The following is a 23,859-nucleotide window of genomic DNA, read 5'->3' on the forward strand; positions in this document are numbered from 1 at the left end:
GGTTATGTTGGCGCTGTGAAAAGTCACCTCCATTACTCTAGACAGAGTGTGCCCCTGCCTAGAAGTCCCCATAACAATCTGTAATGTTTTGACCACATCTTAGCACACACAATGAGTATGCCTGTGCACTTGGTATTTCCATGATCTGGAGTGAGACCTAGTGCAGGGATCTATGGTTGGAAGGGCCTCCTTTTATACGTAGAGTGTCTGCTGGCATCTGCCCCGGGTGTAGGGAACTGATAATGGTTTCAGCAAATTGATTATCATGTAGAGCAGTCCTTTTTTCCTGTTACCAGTGTACAGGGCCCTCTCATATTTTTAACGTTTTCTGACCAGTCTCTTAAAACTGGATTATTTGCTCATCCATAAGCTCTATAGATGTTGCATGTGAGTTTTTGAGAATGTGATACTTGTATGTCAATGATGTGTATATGAAGGATGAGCATTGAAAGCAAAACTGTGCATATTACTACAACCACCATGGGTTCCATTTTGTATCAGGCATATTATGATAGTACTTAAGATGGATGCTTGAGCAGATGTATTTTGCAGGGCTTCCCTACTTCACCTGAACATTGTAGTGACCCCTTTTAATAGATCAGACAGAGAATGGGTGCTGAAATTAGAAAAGGAATCACACAACAATGGGGTAACCCACAATTAATATGATCGGAAAAAGCAACAAGAGGCATAGGAGAACTGAATATATCAAAAGATCTCCTACCACTATATGGAAAAGAAGAAAAACAGTCTTGTAGATTCAATCCAGAGTTACGAGTTTCAGACAGCAGACAATATGTACAATAATATGATTAGTGAAAAGGTCTAAAGGACTCCCCCCCCCCTTTTCCTTTTTTCTACAAATATTGTGTTACTAAATTTTGGACAAAAAATATTGAGGATACAAATATTGACTTTTGGGACTTTCTATGTAAAGCACAAACAATATTAACTGCTAAAATATAGAGGACAGGACTAAAATATCATCATTAAATAAGTAGCTATATAGAATCTAAAATATTTACCATTATGAACTTTATTAACTTAAAAACTATTACATTTTATATAACTCAAAGACATTGAATAAAAATATATATATCAAAATAAATAAAGAAAAAACAAACAAAACACAGAAATAAATATTATTATTAGATTAACATCAATAATACAATAACAAATGCTAGAAATAATTAAGAACACTTAAAAAAAACTGAAAAGTTATAAAAAGTAAATACATACAAGAAAATATTTTGAAAAATAATTTATTACAATTAAGGCCAATAACGATGTTGGACGAACCGCCATCGATGGCCTGTCGGTGGCGGTCCATCCGACATCTGGTACCTCGGTCCGACTGCTGCATTATGATGCACGGAGTTCAGAGGCAGTGGGCGGAGGGACTGACCAACGTTCCTGATGGGCTCAAGGAGCCCGTAGAACTGTCGGTTGGAATGTAATACCCTACAATAGGGGGAGTGACTGCTCAGGCACCGCAGTAAGGATCATGATGGCCCATTCCAACTGCCTCTTCTTGGCGGTCTGACTGCCATTAAAACGCTGCCGGAATGGAACTTGGGGACCCCTAGCAGTGCCCCTGTCCCCCGTGGGCCTCGGCTGTGGGCCCAGGGAGGCATCTGTGGTGCCACCCAAACATCCATGCGCCGTGTGCTAGGCATCATAGCACACAGGGCATGGATGTTTGAAAACATCAATTTTTCCATTGTGTCTTGCGCTACAACCCTTTTTGGGCCGCAATGGAAAAAATTACGATTCTGACCGCCTACATGACAATCCCATCATAATTTGGCTGGGGGACCTTCGACTACTTGTCGGTCCATCCCAAATCTGCTACGATGTCGGTCGGATGTGCATTGTAAAAAGACCCTTGATTTTACTACCAAAAACAAAAAATATGCAATTACATTTTTTATTAAAACTAAAATAACTTGTAAAAATAATTCACCAAAAATATTTGTTAAAAAAGCAAGACAAATTAAAAAAAATTAATAATTGGATTTTGGAGAGGTCAAATTTGTTATTCCCTCTCCAAACCTAGCAGCAGTAGGGAAAGTGTTGAACTTTGGATGTGTCAGATTTACTGTTCCCACTCAAACCTGTGCAACATTAGGGAAAATGTTGGACTTTGCAGGGGTTGAATTTACCATTTCCACTCCAACCTGAGAGATAGTGTGGAAAGAGTTGGACTTTCAAGTTGTCAGATTTATTCCTCCCACTCCTACATAAGCAACAGTAGCGAAAGTATTGAACTTTGCAGGGGTCCAATTTACTATTCCACGTCAAACTGAGCAACAGATGGGAAAGTGCCTTACCTAGGCCTGGTCGCCCCCACGCTCCTCCTGCTACCTGTTCTTCACCGCCTGTACCTGATTTTTCCGCCGCTGCCTTCACTTCACCGCAGGCGACCCAGCCGCCCCAGAGCCGCCCGCCCGCCCGCACCCAATTTTCCCGCCGCTGCCTCCCTGCGGCCCCGCCCCTGCCAGCCGATTGGATCCCCCGCTCCCGCCACCCAGCGGACCCTCCCTCCCGGCTCCCTTCTTATGACATCCCGCGCACGCGCAGCGTCCACGCGCAGCGGGCACGTCGATCGTGTGCCGTCTGCGCCCGTCCACGCCTGGACCGCGCCCAGCCCCAGAACCCCTGGCCCCCGCAGACATCAGCCCACCCGCCGGACTTACGACGCCGCCACTCTCAACGCACTCAAAACCGGCCGGATCCCCGGATGCTACCGAGCCACCCCGCGACGCACCCACTGACCCTTCTGCTGCTGATTCTGCGACTTCTCCTGCATCCGGACCTGCACCGCACCCACCAAGCCGAGCACCAGCAGCAACCACCTCAAGTGCATCCTGCTCAACACCCGCTCCGTCCACAGGCACGCCGTCAAACTCTGGAACCTGCTCGACACCACATCTCCAGACGTCGCCTTCGTCACGGAAACATGGATGAACGCCTCCTCAGGCGCCCGACATCGCCATTGCCATCCCGGACGGATACAAGATCACCCGGAGGGACCGCGTCAACCAAACAGGAGGAGGCATCGCCATCATCCACAAAAACACCATCCGCATCACGACCAACTCCGACGACACCCTCACAGCCGCCGAACATCTCCACTTCCAGATACACACTGACCCCAAGACCACACTCAGAGGCACCCTCGTCTACAGACCCCCGGGACCCCGCACACAATTCAGCGAAGACATCGCAGACTTCATCAGCCCACACGCCCACTCCTCCGCTGACTACATCCTCCTAGGGGACCTCAACTTCCACCTGGAGAACAACAAGGACAGCAACACCACCACCACCACCCTGCTGGACAACCTCGCCAACCTCGGACTCAAGCAACTGGTGAACACCCCCATCCACTACGCCGGACACACGCTTGACCCCTTCTTCTCCTCCAGCAAGGACGTCTCCTTCAGCCACTCCACCGGACACCACTGGACAGACCACAGCTGCGTCCACTTCAGCTGGACCACGACCCACCACCACCTGCAACAGGTTCCCCACAGGAGCTGGAACAAGATCACCTCCGACCAGCTCTCCACATCCCTGAACCTGAATTCTCCCACCAGCTCAACGGACCCCAACCAGGCAGCCAACAACCTCACACAGTGGATCTCCAACTGCGATGACGACCTCGCACCCCTGAAAAACCATCCCAGCAGACCCGGCAGCAAGAAGGCCTCCTGGTTCAACGACGATCTCATGAACTCCAAGAAGAACTGCTGCACCCTCGAGAAAGCCTGGCGCAAAGACCCGACTACAGACAACATGACGTCCTTCAAGCACGCCACCCGCAAACACCACCAGCTGATCCACGCCACCAAGAAAACAGCATTCAAGAAATGACTAGACAACAACGCACACAACAGCAAAGAACTCTTCAACATCGTCAAAGAGCTCTCGAACCCCAGCGCCGGAACCAACAACATCACCCCTCGCAAGAACTCTGCGACTCACTCGCCTCGTTCTTCCACAACAAGACCACTGACATACACAACAGCTTTGGCACACAGCCCACGCACCCAACCACCGAACCAACGCCCCCTACCACTACCCTCTGAGCCTGGACCCCGCTCAGCACCAAAGACACCATCCACACTATGAACACCATCCACGCCGGATCATCAACCGACCCATGCCCCCACCACGTCTTCAACAAGGCCGCCTCCGTCATCGCACCCCAACTCCGAGACGTCATCAACTGCTCCTTCAACACCGCCACCTTCCCGGAGAGCTGGAAGCATGCCGAACTCAGCGCCCTCCTGAAGAAACCATCAGCAGACCCCATCGACCTCAAGAACTACCGCCCCATCTCGCTCCTCCCGTTTCCTGCCAAAGTCATCGAGAAGACCGTCAACCGACAGCTTGCCGCCTTCCTCGAGACAAACGGATCCCTCGACCCCTCGCAGTCCGGCTTCCGAGCCAACCACAGCACCGAGACCGCCCTCATCGCAGCCACTGACGACATACGAGCCCTGCTCGGCAATGGGGAAACAGCTGCCCTCATCCTCCTGGACCTCTCCGCAGCGTTCAACACTGTCTGCCACCGCACCCTAGTACAACGCCTCAGCAACATCGGAATCCAAGAGAGGGCTCTGGAGTGGATCATCTCGTTCCTCGCTGGAAGAACCCAGAGAGTCCGCCTCCCCTCCGAGGCCACTGAAGTCATCTGCGGCGTACCACAAGGATCATCACTCAGCCCCACCCTCTTCAACATCTACATGAGCCCCCTCACGGCCATCGCACGCCAACACAACCTCAACATCATCTCCTACGCCGACGACACTCAGCTGATCCTCTCCCTCACCAACGACCCAGCTACCGCCAGAACCAACCTACACGAAGGGATGAAAGAAGTAGCCGAGTGGATGAAGAACAGCCGCTTGAAACTCAACTCAGACAAGACGGAAATCCTCATCCTGGGAACAACTTCCTCTGCCCTGGGACGACTCCTGGTGGCCTCCGGCCCTGGGACGCGCACCCAAACCAACAGACCACGCTCGCAACCTGGGCTTCATCCTGGACTCCTCCCTCTCGATGACCAGACAAGTCAACACCGTCTCGTCCTCGTGCTTCAACATCCTACGCATGCTCCGGAAGATCTTCCGATGGATCCCCACCGAAACCAGGAAGACGGTCACCCAGGCACTCGTCACCAGCCGACTGGACTACGGAAACACCCTCTACACCGGAACCACAGCCAAACTACAGAAGAGACTCCAACGCATCCAGAACGCCTCCGCACGACTCATCCTGGACATCCCCCGTCACAGCCACATCTCCGGACACCTGAGAGACCTGCACTGGCTCCCCGTCAACAAGAGAATCACGTTCCGACTCCTCACCCACGCACACAAGGCCCTCCACGACCTGGGCCCCAGGTACCTCAACAACCGCCTGACCTTCTACACTCCCACCCGCCAGCTTTGTTCGACCAGCCATGCCCTCGCAGCCGTTATATATATAAAACACTTCCCACCCTACTAATATACTAATATTATAAAATGCCAGCACTCACAAAAGAATGTAAAAATAATGCTAGAAAAAAAGTGAATAGTACATAATAATTAAAAAAGAAAACAATAAATTAAATATTATATGAAAATACTGAAACAGTATACATTTGATAAATATAAACATTTAAAAAACACAATAAATTTACATAACTATTTATCTAAGTAGGCGTAAATAGTTAAAGCCCTGGATGACGAATTGTCTTTTTAAGTTATCTATTAAATAATTTATAAATACTATGATATGTATAATTAATAACAGAATGAACAAAATAAAATGTATAAAAGCTAAACTATTTCTAAACAATTCAATTCAAAATACCTTTATTCGGTTTTTAAAATGAAAAACCATAAAAGTTCATAGAAATACATTTTTATACATTGGTTCAGTTAAAAAAAACTGTTAAAAGTCATAAGTTTAAAATACAGTTTATAAAATCACAGTATTTTTAAAAAATGGGTAAACTTTTACTGCCATTCCTTATGGTCTCTTCATTCATTTAATTATCAGAGATTAGACCGATGGCGTATGCAAAATTTCAGGAAGCGTACAATTGCTTTTGCTATCAGTTCATTTTCAAGATATTGTAACGCCAGGTAAGCTGGGCGACATTGGTGTAGGCCCCAGTATTTTAGTATGGGCGATAGCCATTGTCTGCGGGGTGCCTCATAGAATTTACAAAATAGGACTGTATGTATCGTTGACTGTTGTGATTGGGAATCGCCAGGGCACAACAACAATTTTGATGACCAATCATTCTGTGTGGGGAAACAGACCATTAAATTGAATATATTGAACCTAAAGCGTGTCAAAAGTAATTTTTCAAATTGAGTCATATTATACATCAAATAAGGTTCAACAGATGGTACTGTTTGAACCAATAAACTTTGTTGTACAGAGGATTTATGGATTTCTTTTAGCAGACGTATTTGACGCAGATGTGAAAGACATGCTTTCCTCAGTTCTAATTTGGAGATGTTGTTTAGAGATGATGGATCTGTAAAATAATGACGGTATCCCATGTCTTTTAAAAAGGCTTTTACATAGGCTGTCCATTTCATCCTCCCGTAGTGCTCAAGCGTCTGTATGTCTTGAATAATGAGTCGGGTTAGGTGGCATTGTTCAGTGACCCAAATTCTGCGCCATAGCATTATAGGTTGAGTTCTTATAATATCCTCTAGATGGTCTATGCCCAGCTCTTCATGACAGGCGTATGTAGAGGAATTTTTCGGTAGCCCTAGTAGGGATCTTAAAAAGGCGTTTTCTGTTTTTTGTAAGACAGTCACATTTGCGTACCCCCATATCCCTGCCCCATAGATAGCAGTACTGACACACTTTGCCTTGTAGATTTTTAACATTTCTAAAGGTGGTTTATGACCCAGTTTTTGAGCAAATGATCTCAAGGCTGTTGTTGCTTTTAGAAAGGATAGTTTCCTAGCAGTAATTGCTGCTTTCCACTTAAATTTGTCATCAATGACGATTCCCAAGTATTGGTAAGTGGATGTTCTTTCCAAAGCTTCTCCTTTCACAAATAGTCTTTTAGGTTTCAGGCTCTTTTTCCCTGCATGCATAGTAAAAGTTTTCTTAACATTTAAAAACAAGTTCAGACTTAACATAAATTCACAATATTTATCCAGCTCTCGCTGCAGTTCCACTAAAGTTCTGGCCAAAATGACCGCGTCGTCGGCATATAGCAAAGCGGGTATATGCCGACGACCAACCGAGGGGAGATCTTTACTTCCCTCAAGCATTGCTGTCTCGAGGCCATTTGTGTAGAGGGTGAATAAAAAGGGGGCCAGAACGCATCCCTGTCTGACCCCCTTTTCCACACCGAAGCTATCTGTCAGTTGGCCCTTTGTCCCGAATCGCACTCTGCCTGTTGTTCCGGTATAGAGTTCTCGTAGGAAGTCCACGATAGGAGGGTCTACTCCCATTTTCAGCATGATCATCCACAGCCTTGAGTGTATAAGACAATCAAAGGCTGCGGATAGATCTACATACACCATGTGAAAGACACTCCCCTTGGCCTCTAAATACTTTCCTGCCAGTAGGGACAGGTTTAACGCTTGATCTACAGTACCTAGACCCTCACGGAATCCGTACTGTATATCTGATATAACGTTATTAGTAACTGCCCACTCCTGGAGTCTCTCGAGAATGATCCGACCAGCGACCTTCCCAAGAGAGTCCAGGAGAGAGATAGGCCTGTAACAAGTTGGTGAGTTTCGGTCTCCCTTTTTAAAGATCGGGACAAGTACAGAGGTCTTCCATGATTTTATCAGGCCTTCTTCTAGTGATGCGTTTAATACATTTGTCAAGAGCGGGGACCAAAGTTCTTCCTCGTATTTAAAAATATCAACGGGAACCCCGTCTGGCCCCGGGGCCTTTCCTATTTTTGAGGATCTTAATGCTTTCTGTACCTCATCATGCGTAAACTGCAGGTTTAACGGATAGATGACTTGATTCAATGAGTCCATTGTTTCCATATTATATGATGATCCTAAACCAAAAACATTTGAATAATGATTTACCCATTCAGTGTTAGTAATTGCAACATCGATAGAGGGTATATCCTCCTTACCTGTAAGGTATGGTGACCTTACTATTTGCCAGAACTCAACGCTGTCTTTGAGTTCTGAGCTTTTCTTTAGACGCTCCCATAGATCGGTTTTTATCTCTTGTTTTCTGTTTTTCATTGCTAAGGCATATTCTCTCCTTAGAGCGGTAATTTCCTCCCTGTCTCTATGTTTCCTGCCCAATGCTTTTTTCAGTTTTATGTGTGCTTTAGTACAAGCTGAATTAAACCAGCCTTTCTTTGCACAGTTTTTCTGTTTACAAGATCTGGTTAGTGCCTTTTTGATCTTTTCTGTAATAGTATTGAAACTAGCTATTATATTAGAACTTTTTGCCTCATAGTCTAGACAAAGTGATATCTCGTTTTTGCATGCTGTAACTACTCCTAAAGGGATCCCTTTTTTGTCAATGTTTCCCCATTTTAGGGTATAACCGTTAAGAGAACCCAGCTCTAGGTTTTGTTGATGTAGTAAAGAAGATGTATCAAAATCTTTTTGTTTTTTTTGTTCTCTTAGGGCGATTACAATCGGGAAGTGATCACTTAAAGGGTTTTTGACTACTTCAAATAATTCTATATTTGGGCCTTTATGTGCTGAGATCATGACGTAGTCTATCAGACTCATTAGTCCCCTACCATTAAAGGTTGGTGTAAAGGTTACTTGGGAAGTTTTTAATTCGTTTGCAAAGCCCAATTCTAGTTCAGTTACAGCCTCATTCATTTTTTCGCGTTCGTATGAGTGAGTAAAGTGAGTTATCATATTACCATCATCTTCCTCAATCCCACATTTATCTGTATTATTATTCTCACATAAGTGGATATTGAAGTCGCCACTCCAAAGTATGGTACATGTTTTATTAATGAATTTCTCTTTTAAGTCTTGTAGAGTTAGAGAAATCTCTTGAAGAAGATTGGTCAGATCGTCTAGTTTCTTATTATTATAGAAGTTTACAATAATGTATAGCGTATGTTTGGTTGTCTTTAGAATAACTATTTGGTAATTCTCATTTAATTTAACAGGGACGATCTCTTCATGGTGTAAAGTATTGGCTATATAGATAATTAAGCCACCGCTATTTCTTCCAGATGAAGATTTTTTTGCTGAGGAAAGAAAAGTCTTGTATCCCATTATATGTAATGGCTCAATGGCCCAAGTTTCCTGAAGACAGATAATACTGCTCGCAGTCACTTGGTTTATAAAGTTAGGGTTTGTTACTTTAGCCAGCAAACCTGCTATATTCCAGAAAGTTATATGTATTGAGAAAGTACTTCTGTTATGTCTGGGAGAAGTTATCTTAATTGATGAATTTCCCGGGAGTTCAGGACTAATTTTTGTTTGTACTAAGTTAGTTTCATCATTTGGTCCTATTCGATTTTGGGTATTTAGGGTATTCTCTACTGTAGAGTTATGAATATCTATTTCCTGTGTATTGAAGAAACTATCTAACATCTGGCCTTCTGGGTTTAATGTATAGGTCACTAGTCCTTCGAGATGGATGTTTTCTTGTCAATCATTGAAATCAAGAGTGGATAGTGCAGCAAACCTATTTTGTGTTGGGATACTATAAAGATTGCCAGGTGCGGCAGCAACAATTCAAAATCAAATCAAAATATCTTTATTCACATTTGATGTATGCATAAAGGTACAGACTAAAATTATCCTAAAAGCATTTAATCGACAAGAAGTCTAAAATTAAATAATAATTGGCTTTAAGATATGCCCATTAAAATATCAATACTCACAAGTAGCCTTGTTGCAAAAATCAACTAGAGTTCATTGTGAGAAAGATGTGTTGCAGCATACAATAAAAAAATTCCATTTTTAAACAATTATAAAATATATAAAAGAAACTTCCCCCCTACGTTCCTACAAACCATGCAACCCTAGAATAAATAAATACATACAAATGAAAGAAAAAAACCTTTAAAATATATTACTAAAGCAAAAAAGAAACACGTTAGACTAAAAATAATTACACATAATAAATACTAACATAATAATAATTTATATTGCAAAATGTAATAAAATATAGCTGAATATTTAAAAAACAATATTATATACAACTATATTAAAAAAATATTAAATACTTCGAAAAGAATATTCTTACCTGTGTCATTCTGCCCCATGATATTCTTGGGATTATAATATTTTTTACATGATTTCTGGATCCAGTGAAATATTTACAACAATATTAAGGTCAAAGACCAAGATGATGCTGCTCAGGAAAAACCCAAACCATGTGTGGAATACCATTACTGCAACATGGGGGGCTTCCTCATAGAGAAACTGCAAGACTGTCTGGAGGCCTGGAAGTATCTCCCCAGTAGAGACCAATTGAACACCTTTGTTGAGGATGTCTGGGAGTCTGGTAGGAGGATTTCCATTTTCAACACAGCATGAAGGAGTGCAGAAGTGCTAAGATAAAAACACTTGGACTTCTAAGAAAGACTTCAACTGCTAAGAGAAGTAAATGGATTTTGACTTCTGGGCATACCCATCCAATTTGCATTGAATTTGGCTCGGTCCAAACTGAGGTGGCATGGTATGCAGAAAAACGATGGACTGGGATGTGGCCTTGAGTAATTAGCAGTGGTTGAGATTAATTCAACCCTTTCCTCAATCACTTTTTGTATACTTTAGAGTGTTGCCCTAAGTGGGACGAGTATGCTCAGAGGTGGGGCCCGTGAACACTGTGTCACTGGAACCAAGCTATACCTGGCTGATGAGCCCTAACCATGGCGAAACTGGTTCTGGGATGCTTGTATTCATGTTCAGAGAGGATCTGGCCTCACAGTTTTGGCTAGACTATTTCCATCAGAGCATGGTATACATTGCTTTGCATATGGATCTGAACTGAGATGGCAAGGTGTGCAGAATACTGTAGGAGTGGGATACAACCTGAGTAATTTCAGTAGCTGACATTAAATAAAGCATTCAAACCATCACTTTTTTGTGTACTTTAGTTTGTCACTCAGGCAGATGAGGTACGGAGCCTAAAGTGAATGTATTGCATGACCAGTGAAGTCTGCAGGACACTGTGACAAGGTAATGGTGGGCAAAAAAATAGTCAAGTGTATGCCCAACAGTGTGGGTATTGGTTAAGGCATCATTGTATACGATTCAGTGAATCCATGGTTGTATAGCAATCATTTGCTTTTGGGCGATTTAGGTTTGTAACATGCAGAGGTTGGACTCTTAAACTGATCTCAAGACTGGTTCTAGGAAAAGCTCAGCAAATGTAGGCTTGTGTGTCGAAGTTCTGTAGATAAGAAGAAATGGGGATGTAATGCATGTAAAATGTTTGAAGAGCACAGATTAGCATTCTGGAGTGATATGGGCTGATATGGTTTTTGTCGAAGGTTTTATGGACGATAGCAAGCATCTCCTCCATACATTTTGGAGTAGAAATTTATCATGAAGTGAGTGTTCATATGCTGGCTCCTGGATTTTGATTTACTTTTTCAATCTTATTGAAGGAGATTGGGAGCCAACCACCAATCTGGTTGGTTGACCCGCTTTACATTTTGGTGGAAAGGCCAGTAATTTATTTGGATATGTCCATGAATTCTTCTTGAATATCTGAGAGAAAGCTGTCTTCTGGGTTCTGTGTTCCCTTCAGCCAAGACATACCAGAGGAACAAAAGGCTGGGAAAGGGGTGTGGAAGCTGCATTCAATTAGCCTGCCCTCCAGTGGCCAGCAGCAGTAACTTTATGAACAAAACCCTTTTAACAGGGCACATGCTTACTACCCAACACTATACTTGATGTTGGTGGGTAAGCAGACCTCTTTTGTGTACAGCAAAAAATAACTGTACCTTAACCACACTTCATTGAGCCCCACCCGCCTACAACCAGAGCTGTGTTACTCTTAGGGTGTATTGTCCCTATTTGTTCCGCTGCACACCTTTACGAGGGGCACTAAAAGGGACAGTGGTTCCTCTTGCACAAAATGTGCTGCCGTCATGGCATCGGCAAACTTAAGCCCGCCCTTGTGCAGCGCATTAATGAAAAGAGGAGCAGTTGTTTGAAGCAGCAGCAGCTCTGTCTTTCACATTACAGTTGGTACACGACCTAGTCTAGAAAGATGAGACTGAGATCCCCCTGTAGGTGGGTGCAGTGAGTGACTGCACCCACCTGCAAGTGGTTGTCTGGGTCCTTGGGACCCCCTTACAACCTTTCAGAAGGCAGCCATGGGCAAAGTACTGACTCTGGGTCCACCTCTTTGAGCGCAGTCAGTGTACCCTCTAATAGCCTCTTTGCCTCGACGCCCCTAATAATGCGTGGGTGCAGTAGTAAAGAGTTTATCTTATTCCACTGGAGCCTCTTACCCTTGCTAATGAGGTTAGGCCCCTTAAAGATAGCGCTGGTGCTCTAAGCTCTCTGTTTTACAGAATGTTCAACACAAGCGCCTGCTGCCCCTTCTCCAATACTACACCCAGCCCCATGCAGCCACCTCAGAACAAGCAGTATGCAATTGAGATCCATTTCTTCAGCGAAAAACAAAAAAGTGCTTGACTGAGCAGCTGTTCAGTCAGCCCAGGCCCCTTTCCACACACTTATACCTGTTGCACTTTCACGCACTTGCCATTCATGATGATGTCATCATGACACTTGCCATTTTTACAACCAACATTTCTACGGTTTCGTCCTCGAGTGAAAATCTCTGTTGCTCCTTTGTGTGTTTCTGTTACCTGCTGTGAGAACACAGACAGCCAGAAACCTCTGGGGCAAACTTTGGGCCCGTTTGCGCACATTAAAAACACTGTGTCAAGTTTAAAAACGCAGCTTCTGATTTTAGACAGATATTCTCGAATATTTCTAATGCCCCTTGAGATTCCTTTAAGTGGCGCCTTTGTCCCATAAGGGAGGCGCGTGCCCCACGAAGGGAGATGACGTTCGCTCTCATAGCGCCGCTTTTGAGCAGGCGGTAATTGCAGTTTGACAGAACTGACAGGACCCTGTCATGCTTCGAGAGGCAGTAAAAAGGAGATATGATTAAACAGATACAAAGTGTGGGAGGGGAACGTAGACAGTAATAACACATAAATATGTATTTTGCACAAACAAAAAGCGCGTTGGCTTCAAATCTTGGCTTCTCGTTTGGAAGGGAGTCGGAACGGAGGACTCCTTAAATGGGACTGGGGGATTCAGGCTGAATAGGGGGTGGAGGCAGTCCAACCTAATCCCTCACTATGGCAGACACGATCTGCTTTCATGCCAACATTTCAGACTTTAAAAAAATCATTTTTCATTCAAAACGATAACTGTCCAAGGGCATGCCTTTAATTATGGTGTGCAACATATGGTGCACAAAGCACTTTTGCTTGCAAAGAAAAGTATCATTGAAGAGGTGGTTCGTGTAACCGGAAAAATGAAGAAGTGAGTGGGTTATTGAATGCACACACTTACAGAGATAACCACTTTCATTTGTTGGCAGTGTCTTACATCTCATTGTCGTTGCATTGGAATCCAGTAATGGGACAACTGATGCAATGAAAGATTACCTCGATTCCCCAGGCCATGCGCGGCCTCACACCATCATATTGCACTTTCTGAAGCATATTGGTCATCACTCCGGTACCATTTCGCATAGGCTGTTGCAGTAATCCAGTCGGGCGTTGGTGAGCAGTGCACTGCGGTCAGATTGGGATGATCATTATTTAAGATATTGACATTATGTGCCGGACTAGAGGGTGCAGCAAATAAACACATTTCATAACCTTGCCCTCTTACGTCTGAAATGAGAGATTTTTGTTCCACGAGAATCCTAGATTCCATGCAACCACTGATTAAATCACAACACTGCAGTTGATATTATTTGTATTATTTCCGACAAAGTTTTTAGCTTTCACTCTTTCATAGTCCTCTGGGCTTTGATGTGTGAGGGCAGATATTTGAGGGCTAGAGAGGTAGTTTGTTGTTCTCTGTCAGATTTAGAGCGCTATTTTAGTAAGATATTTAGTGGGTTAGATACTTTGAAATATGAGAAAAGCTAATATGGCAGCTGCTGTCATAATGTTGTTTTTTGGGGGAATGACATGAGAAAGCTTGAGTCTGCGGAATCATCAAGTCTCACTTCTCATGCTCGCTTCTGCTAGCGCGCAGGGATTAGCCAGCAGATGGACAATGCAGCACACTTTATATACACATTAATATCAGGCGATTAGTATTTTTATATTTTGCAAAAAAGCTGACCTAAGATTGGTATATTCATCCTTCAGGCGATTAAATATACTTAGGAATAGTCCTTATGATAGTTCAGAATGAAACTAAAGGGCAAGAAAGCGGCACCTATAAAACTATAGGAAGTAAACACAATAAAATGCTTTTTTCAACACTTAGGGGCCCATTAGGATGGCGGGCGGATTGCCCCCGCCAGGCTGGCGGTAGCCACCGCCGGCCTGGCAGGGGCAATCCGCCCGCCATCCGTACCTTCATTCCCCCTCGCCATGGGGCAGAAAATGATTAATATGGTGGCGGTCTCTATTAGACACCGCCAGCCATATTATGATGGGCTTGGATAGATGCCTTTCCGTGGCGGCGATGCCGGCAAGGAAAGGCATGTGGTCTTCACTCTGGGGGCCCCCAGAGTGAAGAAGAGGTGAGGGGTGCACACGGGGCTACCTGTGGTACCCCCCAGCATTTGCATTCAAGAAGCAGCAGGCACCGCGCGGTGCCTGCCGCTTCGTGTATGCAAATGCATACATGCATTCTTAGCATTGTGGCGGGCAGTGCAGAGAGCACCGCCCGCCACAATCTAAAAAATGAGGGATGCGCCCGCCACTGTAGCGGGCGCATCCTAATGCCACCATCGGGACCCCCGCTCTTATGGCGGGCGGTCCCTTTTTCCGATGGGATGGTGGGCAGACAGAGTCCGCCCGTCATCCTAATGGGGGCCTTAGATTCTCATTAAGAGTGGCGGCTGTATTCCGATGGGGCCAGTGAAGGCACTTACCGGCCACAGCCCCATCAAGAGATCTGGGAAAGCTCTGTGGCTTGGGTTCTTTTCACATGAACATCGTAGTGAAAATTCAGCAGAGAAATTAGGAAATCCAGGGGAATCTGACCCAGTAGCACAGATACTGTTGGTGATCCTCATATCTAAGGGTACCCTCAGCATCTAACTAGTAATTTCTTGTTAACCATAACCTCTGGAGCTACAGGATACCCGGGTATTGATAACGGTTCACTGACAAACTATAGATGTAAAAAATATAGATGTCAAAAATATAGAAGACAAAATATAGAATGCAAAAACTATCGACTCCCTATACTTAAACAGGTAATTACAAAAATATTGTAGTAAAAAATATAGATGTAAACAATATTGATTTTAAAATATATATAAAATAAAATGAAATATATTAAATATATTAACATTATTTTTAACAAAATAAATTACATTTAATATACATTTTAACTAAATATAAAAAATAAATATAATTTAAAAAAATAAACACACAAACATAATATTGTATACATATACATATATTTACTTAAAAATAATTGACTAACTATTATCTTTATTTATTTTTAAAGTTTAAAATGATACAAAAATGATATATATATATATATATATCAATAATTTAAAATAAATACAATTCTATAATAAATTAAAACATTAAACTATTAAAAAAACATAAACTTGCATATCCCAATACAATAAGTACAACAGTATGGAAATTGTTGGACAGCGGAATAATTAAATTTACTATTCCAACTCCAGTGAGTGCAACAGTAGAGAAAATGTTGGATAGCGGAGGGGTAAAAATGACTATTCCCACTTCAGTGATAGCAACAGTAGGGAAAGTGTTGGATAGAGGAGGGGAAAAAGTACTATTCCCACTCCAAAGAGTGCAACAGTAGGGTAAGTGTTAGATAGTGGAGGGGTAAAAATTATTATTCTTAATCCAAAGAGGGCAACAGTAGGGAAAGTGTTGGATAGCGGAGGGGTAAAAATGACTATTGCCACTCCAGTGAATGCAAAAGTAGGGTAAGTGTTAGATAGTGGAGGAATAACATTTACTATTATAACTCCTGTGATTTAACAGTAGGGAAAATGTTGGATAGCGGAGGGGTAAACATTACTATTCCCACTCCAGTGAGAGCAACAGTAGGGAAAGGGTTGGATAGTTGTGGGGCAAAAATTATTATTCCCACTCCAAAGAGTACAACAGTAGGGAAAGTATTGGATAGCACACGGGTACAAATTACTATTCCCACTGCAGTGAGTGCAAAAATAGGTTTGGATAGTGGAGGAATTAAATTTACTATTCCAACTACAGTGAGTGCAACAGTAGGCAAAATGTTGGATAACGGAGGGGTAAAAATTACTATTCCCACTTGGTGAGTTCAACAGTAGGGAAAGTGTTGGATAGTGAAGGGCCAAAAATTACTATTCCCACTCGGTGAGTTCAACAGTAGGGAAAGTGCTGGATAGTGAAGGGGCAAAAATTACTATTCCCACTCCAGTGTGGGCAACAGTGGGGAAAGTATTGGATAGCATAGGGATACAAATTACTAGTCACACTCCAAAGAATGCAACAGTAGGATAAGTGTTGGATAGCGGAGGGGTAAAAATTACTATTCTCACTCTAGTCAGTGCAACAGTGGGGAAAGTGTTGGATAGCGGTGGGGTAAAAATTATTATTCTCACTCTAGTGAGTGCATCAGTTGGGAAAGTGCTGGATAGCGGAGGGGTAAAAATGACTATTTCCACTCCAGTGAATGCAACAGTAGGGACAGGTCTGATTAGTGGAGAGGTAAAAATTACTATTCCTACTCCAGTGAATGCAACATTAGCGAAATTGTTGGATAGCAGAGAAACAAAATTTACTAATAACACTCAAACAATTGGAAAAAAGCAAATAATATTACAAAATATAAAAAATATTAAAATAAATAAACAATATTTTAAAAATATAAAATTTAATATATTAAGCATATAAAAATAACACATATTATATTATTAATGACATATAACAAAAACCTGCAAATAATATAGCAAATACATTAATAAATACACTTATAAACAATTATTTACAAGTAGCAAATATTACCAAAAAAAATATTCAAAACATAAATGTATTTGTTTTATTTCCTACCCTATAACACCACACCAAAAACAAAACACTTCAACATTTTAAATTAAATGTAGTTCCATAATAAACGTAATTAATAATCAATAAAAAAATCTTATTAATTCAAAACAAATAAACTATTGAGTATAAATGCTTTAACACTATAATGCCCAAAACACAATTCAATTTTTTTTAAACTGTTACTATTAACAACTAATAATTAAATAATGACAATTTGTTTAATACCCTCCTTTTACCCTGTTAAAAGTAAAAACAACAAAAAAATAAACAATTACACAAAATAAATATCAAATAATTTACAGTAATTACCAACTATATAATCATTAATTAAACACAAATTACTGACCACCCTTTACTCCTATACACTCCACAACACACACCTAAATTTAATAACACAATTACCATAATTAATTACCAATTAATAAATAAAAATTCATAAACAACTAATTATTAATTCATCAATTACAAATAAGTGACTTCCGTTTCTTTCTACCTATAAACACCAAAGCACACATAAAATAAATTACACAATAACCATAATTAATTTCCAATTAACTAATTAAAATTAACAACCAACTATACATTAATTAATAATGCATTACTTTACAAATTTATCACTATAACATCTCAATTAAACAAATAGTAATAAATAAAAAATATTCAATAAATGTAATATAATTAAATTACTTCCCACCCTATTCCACTATAAACCCACAATGTACTACGGAACTAAAAACGCAAAATTCAAATAAAAAACATATTAATAACTACAAAAAATAATCAATTAATTTTATATAATTAAATTACTTCTCACCCTATTACCCTATAAACCCGCTACGGAACTAAAAACGTAAACATCTAATTAGAAACAATTATTAACTACTAGAAATCCAACACATATATAAAAAATACAAACAATTCTTATATAAAAACATATATCACACATTTAAAATATATGCTAAAATACATAACATTAATTAAAAAAATAGATATTTTTTTACTTTTTAGATATTTTTAACATCAATATTACTTACCTAAAGTTGATATTCTTTTTTTTTTAAAACATATTTTATTGACAGACTGTACATATGTTGCAGGGCTCTGCACTCCAGAGACAACTGCGGTATTAAACATTAAATTAGCCGGAAGGCAATCGACTTTTCTTTGTGATGAAAAACAAGCAGATAAAGGACATAGCAACACATATGGTACTATCGTTCCCCACCCCCAACAACCCCCCCACCCTCCAACTCCCCCCTTCCCCTACACCCTCCCCTCAGAGTAGCACAAGGTCTACAGAGTCCAACCTACAAACAACCGCAATAGCACAGAGAAATAGCTGCATATGCACACCCACTTCCCGGGCCCACCCACCCCACACCAAGCCAATGCCACATGACCCATCCATCACTCCCCCGGAAGATCTTCCTTCACAGCAGGAGGCTCAAGCCACATGCCCCGATAGTCTGCCCAGCATTTCCATATTTTATAGTGTTTTCGCGGGCAACCCCTGGCGACAAAGATCAGCTGCTCCAATCCCATACAAAAGTCTAGGCCATTTTTCCACGGCGCCACAGACGGGTCCGCGGATCTTTCCATGCCTTGGCTATGTCCCTCTTTGCCAATGTGAGGCCAAGTTGCATCAGATGTCTTTTGTACACATTGCTCCCTACCCTCTCCATTATGTGCAGGAGGGCGAACTGTGGCGTACGTGGGAGCTCCCACCCCAACACCTCTGATAAGCAGGCAAAGACCCCCACTCAAGAACCGATCTAGGGAACCACAGCACCAGACTGTAAGTAGGAACATGCCTTCCTCCCGGCCACCTCGAAGGCACTCCGGTGAGGCAATCAGTCCTGCCCACTACAGCCGAACCCTGGTGAAGTAGACCCTGTGTAGGTATTTAAATTGAATGATGCGGAGGCGCATTACTATGGCCGCCCCCCTGGGGGTGGCCAGAGTCTTCCTCCAATCCTCAACTCGCCGACATCCTCCTCCCATGTCTCCCGGAGCCTCTGCAGCATAGGGGAGCAATGCGTAACCAGGCACTGATAGATTCGGGATATCTTCTTTGTCTCCAGGTCCCCTATAAACATCTTTACTGCTAATGGACTAAACTCGGGGAGAGTCTCCAATCCCTCCAGGCTGGGGGACAATGCATGACGGAACTGGAGGTACCGAAAGAGCTAGGAGCGAGGCATGCCAAATTCTTTTTGTAAGTCCTGAAAGGACTTGAGCGTCGTGCCCCTCAGAACATCCCCCAGGGTCAACATTCCAATGTTATCCCATCCCCGGAAGCCCTGTAGCGTCACGAGGCTGGGAAGGGGGGTTTCGCCAGTCAGAGTATCCCACCACCCCATACGGCGCAGTGCCTGCCTCCAGAGTTAAAAAAACACCCGCATGGCCGATGGCAATGCGCCCCGCAGCGGCGCAGAGTAAAGAATAGTGTGCAGTGTGTAGGACCCCATGAGATAGCGTTCCAATACATATGTCGGCTCCCCCCTGTCGCCATACCACCACTCGTTCAGGACCAGTAGGTGTGAGGCCTGATAGTATGAGAGGATGTCGAGGTTGCCAACCCTCCGCAATAGAGAGGATGTCCGAGGTTGCCAACCCTCCGCAATAGGTGGATAGAAAGCATTTGCGCAGCGCTACACGCATGGCTGCACCCTCCCACAAAAACTGCCCAAGCACAGAGTTCACCAGCGGGAACCATTTAGGCGGGTGATTTTGTAGTTGGTAAAGCAGCTGGGGAAGTGCTACCATCTTAAAAAATAGCAGATCTGCCATAGAGTGTCAGAGGCATACGTGACCAGGTCTTGAGATCTGCCCGAACCCGCTCCCATACCAGCACCAGATTCCGCTCCCAGGAGATGGCCGACACCTCCGAGAGAAACAACCTCAAATATTTGAGGCGCCCCACCACCACCTGAAGTGTGGATGCCCAATCGCTGACCCTCAGCCACTTCCCCAGCACCCACAGCGTGGATTTGCAGGGATTTATAAACCCGATGATTCCCCGAAGATCTGCAGTATCCGCAGGAGGCGTGGCCCGTTCTATTCAGATCCGTAAAAAAAAGGACATCGTCCGCATACACTGCGATCCTATCGGACAGCCCCGGCGCCCACTCAAAGCTCTGTAGCTGTGCATCAATGCGCACCCACGTCGCTAACGGCTCCATAGCCAGGGCGAATAAATACTGCGAGAGGGGGCAACCCTGCCTGGTGCCGCGCTTGATAGAGAAACTGGAAGAGACCGCTCCTGCCACCCGATCTGACGCCGTCAGATCTGTGTATAAAAGTGCCTAGTAGGACATGAAGTGGGGTCCGAGATTAAGCCGTGGCAGCAGTGCGAACAAATAGACCCAACTCAACAAGTCGAATGCCCTGTCAATATCGGCAAAGAGTAATGCCGCCTGCTCCCCGGTCTGTCGGACAGCCGCCATCGCCACCTGCGCCTGCCTTATATTGTGCCTGGTCACCCTCTGGGGCATGAACACAGCCTGATCTGGCTGTACAAGCGCTGAGATATGGGGAAGGAGCCGGTTAGCCAACGCTTTGGCCAGGAATTTGGCCTCCAAGTTCAAAAGAGAAATAGGATGGTAGGAGGCATGGTGTTCCGGGGCTGACCCAGCTTATTAAATACCACCACTTACGCATGCCTGCAATCCGGGAGTAGCCTACCCTGTTCCCTGGCCTCCTCCAAGGCCGCCCGGTAATGACGGGCCAGCTGCAAGTTATATAGTTTAAAGAATTCACTCGGGAACCCATTTGGCCCGGGAGCCTTCCCAGAATTGAGCTCGCCCAGGGCCGTGCCTAGTTCCTCGTCAGTCAGTAGAAGCTCCAACCGATCGCGCACCTCATCGGACACTGCTTTAGGCGGCAAGTAGGCTATGAAATTGTCCACCACATATTCCGGCAGGTACTCCTGCGGGCATAGAGGTCTGCATAGTATGCAGCAAAGCTCTCGGCCAGCCCCTCAGGTCCGTAATCGAAGCTCCCGCCTCGTCAAATATCTCCGGGAGGGTCTGAGCATGGAAAGTGCCTTGACAGAGCCGATGTAGCATTTTGCCTGACTTGTCCCCCCACTGACATATCCTGCTGCGCGTTGCCAGCCAGACCTGCCGTGCTTCATCCAACAGAAGAGCTGCATAGGACTGTTGCGCCAGGAGCAACTGCCCCACTCCCTGACCCTCACCCGCCACCCAACTCTGGTGTTCAAGCACCTCCATTTCTGCCTTGGCCCGCACTAACTCTGCCCTACACCTCTTACGAGCCACGGCACACCAAGCAATATCCACCCCGTAGTGTGGGCTTCAACGCTTTCCACAGCGTCCCGGCACTGGAGACAGATCCCTCATTCCCGACAAGATAGTTATCAATAGCCTCACTCATGTGCCTCCCGTAGTCCTCCTGTTGCAGGTGCCACACCGAGAGATGCCAACGGAATGGCTGCCGCCCCCTGCCCATCCGGAGATCCACGTACACTGGGGAGTGATCTGAGACCCCGTGAGGGAGGATCTTCTTCGACTCCACCCTTCCAGCCACTGCACGGGGCACAAAAATGTAGTCTAGTCTGGAAAAGGATTCGTGGACTGCTAAAAGATATGTGTATTCCCGTTTGTCCCCATGTAGGCGCCACCATGTGTCCACCCAATTTAAGCCCACTACCATATCATGCAGTTTTGTGGATTGGCCACCGCCCAGACCCCCCCAATCCTGTGCCTATCCCTGACCACATCCAGGACATCGTTAAAGTCCCCTCCCACCACTGACAGTACGTCCGGTATGTCCGCCCACACAGTAAACAATTTCTCAACCAGCGACCACTGCAGGATGGGTGGGTCGTAGACGCAACCCAGCACCAAAGGATCCCCCCGACCATGCCCCGGATAAACAGATACCGCCCCTGCGTGTCAGCTCACTGCTTGGAGTGAACGTATGGAATTCTACGATGCACTAGAATGGCCACCCCCTCGAACCCCTCGCGAAGCCAGCATGGAAGAATTGTTGGTACCCATATCGCTGCAAACACAGGGCCTTTGTACCTAGTAGGTGTGTTTCTTGAAGCAAAAGAACATCAGCTCTAGCCCTCTTCGCCTGGCGCATAACCGCCCCCCTTTTGATTTTATCTAAGACCCCTGCACATTCCAGCTAAGAATACGAAGGGTACCCGGGGGCACCTGATCATCTTCAGACCGACCAGCCATCAGGGATGAGCCAGGACCGCAGCACGGGTGGAGGGCCATGCGAACGTGCACAGAAAGGGTAGTGAACCCATTGTGGAAGTGCGTCTCAATACCCAACAAGAACAAACCCCCCCGCCCCCACCCCATACCTCAAAAAACGCTGAAGTACTTGTTGCGGCAAGGTTGGCAATCAGACCCCAATGGAGGGCCAAGGGCCGCCCACGTCAATGGATCCCCAACTTACAGTCCATAACTACTGGGCGCATAAGTACCAGACTGGAGGGGAAACAGCTCATGAAACAACTCCCTCTATCCAAATACGTCAAGTATACATTCAATCCAAATAGAGGAACACCTCTGCACCATCCTGACAACAAAAAGAACAAGTCAAGGATCCACAGTCTGTTGCCTAGGAGCAGGGCCCCCTGAGAGGAGGCTCCGCAAGACACAGTGCGCCGCTAGGATTGAGATGTTCTGTTCCCCCTCTGGCACGACCCTCGGGAACCTTTCGATTGCGCCTCGCTCAGACAAGGAGTCCGATTCCAGCCCTGGTGGCGTGTGCACCCGCGAAGAGAGAGAGTTCTCCCAGTTGATTTAAGGTCCAGAGGGGGGAGACAGAGACAAGCAAATCATAAGAAATACCTCTAAAAGGACCTATATTGCTTTTACAAGGAATAAATCCTAACAATATTTACAAATAGGGGGATGCCAAAGAGGAAAGTTAGGACATCAAAGTATTATCAAAACATATTTTTATTTGTTTTTTCAGATATTTTGGTTTGAAGAAAGATTTTTTTATACATCTGTACATTTCATTTTGTCATATAACATCCTAGGCAAAAGTTCATCAATATTCATAGTACAATTTATATAGTTAAGTAAAGTGCAAGTTAAGACAATGAGAAAAAAGAACGTACCCCTAACAATCTATTATAATCCTAATATACATGCATACATTCTTACACACCAGTCATACCATCTGCTGACCTCCGGCCATGCCTGCTCCCCCACCCGGGCCGGTGAATTTGTCAATGGGCCTATGTTTTGTGGCGCCGCCCCTGCCCTTGTCCCTTGTCATGTCCACCTGCATCCGGCGCCTCACAGACACAGATCAGGTCAGGTCCGCCGCCCACACAGGAGCCCCCACAGCGTGCAGACACAGTAGGCCTAGTCACAGACCCGAGCCACTCCCCCGGAAAGCACCCACGAACCAGGGCCCGCAATCCACCCAAATAGGTCCAGACATCTACACCAGGGTCCACTGAACAGAGGCCCCCCTCTTCTGTCACTCCTGCTCACCCATGGGGCACAGCCGCGGATACTGTCGCCAGAGCCACCTCACGGGCCGACCGACTGTCGGCACAGGTGCTGCCCAGGAGGAAAGAAGGATGCCAGTGGACGTATGCAGGCAACCCGCGGCCCGAATAAGCTGCTGATCCCACCCTGCTTCCC

At 44.6% G+C, this 23,859-nt stretch overlaps 1 protein-coding gene and 1 pseudogene across 1 annotated transcript in view; both read left to right on the forward strand.

Annotated features, from left to right (window-relative positions):
- Positions 1–23,859, forward strand: part of LOC147692232 (neurexin-2-like) — a 1,848,214-nt gene that overhangs the window by 216,715 nt on the left and 1,607,640 nt on the right. The gene's annotated exons all lie outside the window — the stretch shown is intronic.
- LOC147692233 (SLC35A4 upstream open reading frame protein pseudogene) overlaps positions 10,380–23,859 on the forward strand; it is a 61,248-nt pseudogene continuing 47,768 nt past the window's right edge.

Source organism: Lissotriton vulgaris, chromosome 9, assembly GCF_964263255.1.
Source record: "Lissotriton vulgaris chromosome 9, aLisVul1.2, whole genome shotgun sequence".
Classification (NCBI taxonomy): Eukaryota; Metazoa; Chordata; class Amphibia; order Caudata; family Salamandridae; genus Lissotriton; species Lissotriton vulgaris.